We start from the raw sequence: 3,990 nt of genomic DNA, 5'->3' as shown, positions 1-3,990 counted from the left end.
TTTTCTAGCCCAATCCGCTGAGGCACCATGCCCTGGCCCCAAAGTACACCGTCAGCATTCCCTGGGTACCTTGCGGCTCCATTCCCTTGTTTCTGTTGCACCCCCTTAGTGTTTTGCCTTGGTGTGGTGGGATCAGATCGGGCACAATTCCCACACTGAGTCTCCGATGTTGTCCCCTGTAGGGCTATGGGTCAGTGAGGGACATCATGTCTCATAGAGGGGACAGCCATGTGGTCCTCTCTGTGGACTGGCTGCTCTAATCGAGAACATCGTCCTCCCCACCCACACTTTTACTGTTTATTGTACTTGTTAAAACTGCACAAGTAATATAATTAGCAATGTTTTAATTTTAAACAGAGATAATGGGATTTACCGCCCCCCCCAACAAGTTTTTTAACATTGAAACCTATGCTTATAAAACTTAAAACGTTCATTTCTCAGCAGCCTAACTATTTCCCATGTAAAACATGTTTGCTACTTTTCTGCCTTTTCGTTTGGCCCTTTCTTTCCTTGATCTTTGGTTTTATCTGCTTCCTCGTGCTGTTTTAGTTCAGCAAGCGATTTATTCGGCACGTGTGTGATCGCAGAGTCTCCTTCACCCCCCACCAGCACATTCATAAACTTCTTGTACAACACTGTAGACTTTTCCATGACCACCTGACTAACTTTGAATCGCTGTATTTTTTCCAGTGTTGTAATCAGCTGTGTGTGTTTCCGAGCCTGTTGCATTGTGATCTGCAGGGCAGCAAGTTCATCCAAGGCCGCAACACATCTGTTCACGTTAAGATGATGAATTTTGAGGGAACTTTTGATTTCAGCATGTATCCTTTGAACCCGAAAATACATGGATGTTTCTCGCCTCTTCTCCGCTTTCTTAACATCTGGTGTCTTCTCTGCATCTTGATTCTGCTGCGCGGTCTCCATTTGCTCCTCTGGCTCGGGTTTCCTGCCTGCCGCTCCCTTCTCCTGCTGCGGTTTCAGCGTGTTCCTTCAATGAACAGTCTGCACGCTGCGTCCTCGTGGCTCTTCATTTCACCTTCCTGACCAACCCTTCTCCGTCGCAGGTGGATGCAACCTGAGCCCACGGGCACCGAGGCTGCGGCCACGACAGACACCTGTGCCACCAGCTGCCGCAGAGGCGTCCCAACGGCTCCGAATCGCAACCGCCACCGACGCCCACCTTGCGCGGCGCCAGCTGGCACTCAGTTCTTTGTCTCTTTATGAGAACCCTCAGGATAAATTTCTCTCGTCTCTGAACACTAGAATGATGTTGCTTTTTCTGAGCCCTTTACATCCTTTTACTAAGGGTCACAGTAAGTTATGCAATTTATCAGGGTTTTTTTTAATCAGGTTTGAGCTTTTAATTTCCCATAGAGTGTGACTAGATGGGAATATATCTTAAGTATTATTTCCTAAGTTAACCCGTTTAAATATTGAACATAGAAAATTACTCAACATGAAGCTATCTTCATAATTTCACTAATGATATTTAAAGTAAAAATCCCAGTCTCTTAAGAATGATTCAGTTAACTATGGAAGGAAACAGGATAAAATATTATGCTTCGATACAGTGAAAGATATGCTATGATGAGAAAGTAAAGAACAACGTGCATTGTGTATTCACAATGGTCTCAAATACATTAGAAATATGTATGCAAAACAGGCTAGAGAAACAAATCAAGAAAGGACTTCATATAAAGCAGTAATTCTATATCGTGAGAACATCTCAGTGCTGTCCGCATGTATACGTCCAATACTAGTCCATCAGTCAGTCCCTCTTCAAACTCACGAAGTCTCAAGCCATGGTGCTAATGCAGGAGGATAACAGGTTGGTGACTGCGGTCATGTGGATCCAGTGGTGGTGGTGACATCTCCAGAGCTCTAGCACGTCTCAGAGTAGCTTGCCTGCAGGAAGGTGAAGGCAAAGTGAGAAGGGAGGTGCCCAGGGCTCTTCTTATAAGAAGGCCATGCCCAGAAGGAGGCACCATCAGGCTGTGGCCGGCTTGACAGGTTGAATACCACCCCTAGATCTACAAGATGACATGAAATTATGTAACTACCACAGAAAGAAACTTAAATCCTTTTATAGTTGCTTTGGAGAAGTGGATTTATGGACGATTTTTTTTACAATCAGAATGCAAAGTTTAATTTAAAAATAAAGTCAAATGTATTCACTAGTATAGCTAGAACAGGTACAAAGAGATGCAAACAAATTTCAGTACCCTGGATAGCTCATCACATGGGTGGCTGTTCTGGCTGTGTGACAAACAGCTTTCATTGGCAAACATGAGATCTATTTAATTCCTCCCTCCAAGGTCACCAAGGAAACAGAGTAAGTTAAATATTTTATGGGTTTGAACGAAATTCTCCTAACAGCGATGTTATGTATGATCATACTAATAAAAGTGGCCGAGATAAACAAGAATGATATTTTCTATTAACTAGAGTTTCAAGACTGAACACCTTTTGGAATTCCCAGTCTCTCAAGAATGATCTTGTCAACTATGAGAGGGAACAGGATAAAATATTGTCCTTCCATTTTAAAAAGATACAATTAAAGATGTGCTATGATGAGAAAGCAAAGAACAAAAGTGCATTGTGTATTCACAGCGGTCTCAAATACATTAGAAGTGTGTGTAGAAACAAGAGGTCCTCTGAATAGCTTTGCCTTTGAGATCATTAAGGTTTGTGTCACCTAGCTGGATCAGGGTTCTCACTGGTTGGCAGATATGACCCAGTAATCCCCCAATAATCCCGACAATGTATTTACCTCCCTAATGGGATTACTATGAGTAGTCAATGAGTTGCAAGAAAATTAGGGTGTGATGCGTCAGCCTTACTCAGATCACAGCACTGAAGCAAATAATTGACAGTGACCGGTAGTTTCCCCAAGGGTGTAGCATACTTCCAGTATAGGTGGACACTATGGAAACATTTACTTTCTCTTTTCTTTATCTTGCATCTGGCTTATCAACCTCTGGTTCTTTGGACATGAGCCAATGGCATGCCATGTGGCTTACTCGCCATGGGAGTCATCAGCATCCTGCCATCTGACCTGCTGATCTTGTTTTCATTCACCACTGCACCTCTCCAGCTATCTTGGTCTCATCAGTCTCCACGGCTAATCAAGTCAAGAGAAGCCTCCAGCCTAACGTGATCCACAGACGTGGAACCCAGCAGGACTTGGACATTCCTACTTCTATAACTATGTGAATTATTCCTTGATATATATGTCTGTATGTATATGCATACATAAGTTTCACTGGTCTTGGTTTTCCAGATCACCCAGTATAAGGCATCCTTCTAAAATAACTTGATTATTAAAGAGTTCTTGCCTAATGTACCATTTGTTTTGCATATTGCAAGAAAGAGGACAACAACTTCATGCAAATGTTAGTGAGCCAGAGATATAAAGGAGACTAAGTTCTCATGCCATCTGTGACCCATGGCACCATCACTGAACTACTTACTTACAAACTTCTCATTATTTTAAATGAAGAAATCTAGAATTTGTTAAGATGCTTTAGACGGTTTCCTCAACTTACAGATAAATGTATTCTTCCCAACAATTTGGAATAGTCATTACCGTAACTTATTTCTCTTTCTTAGACACTGTATAAATTGAATTCATCTAGTGCTTACTAATTATTTCTTAGGTACTAACTGTATCCTAAGCTCTTTGCTAGACCATACGGGTACAAAGAATGCTGTTCTGAGATTTCTAATGTGAATCTACTTCGTCTCTGAAACAGTGGTTGGGGAGCTGTAATGGTATTAGTGAGAGATTCAAGTAGTCCTATGTCCAACTGGTTTTAAAATAATAGAGTTTCAGATGTGCTGCTGCATAATTCATTTAAATAACATACTGACTATATTCAAAATTATTCATTGGTCTATAAAGAAATAATTGATACAATGTAGTGATTAGAACTGCTAGTTTTCTTTCAGTTTGCTGAACTGTGCCGGCTTACTTAATGCTGTGATGCAGGA

General features: G+C 41.6%; 1 pseudogene; it reads right to left on the bottom strand.

The window, feature by feature from the left end:
- Positions 1-393: 393 nt before the first annotated feature.
- On the bottom strand, positions 394-3,583 carry LOC142437062 (PC4 and SFRS1-interacting protein pseudogene; annotated as a pseudogene).
- Between the last annotated feature and the right edge of the window lie 407 nt (positions 3,584-3,990).

This window comes from Tenrec ecaudatus, chromosome 1, assembly GCF_050624435.1.
Source record: "Tenrec ecaudatus isolate mTenEca1 chromosome 1, mTenEca1.hap1, whole genome shotgun sequence".
In the NCBI taxonomy this organism is placed as follows: domain Eukaryota; kingdom Metazoa; phylum Chordata; class Mammalia; order Afrosoricida; family Tenrecidae; genus Tenrec; species Tenrec ecaudatus.
The sequence above is the reverse complement of the archived record's forward strand: the minus strand, read 5'-3'. Positions and strand labels throughout refer to the sequence as shown.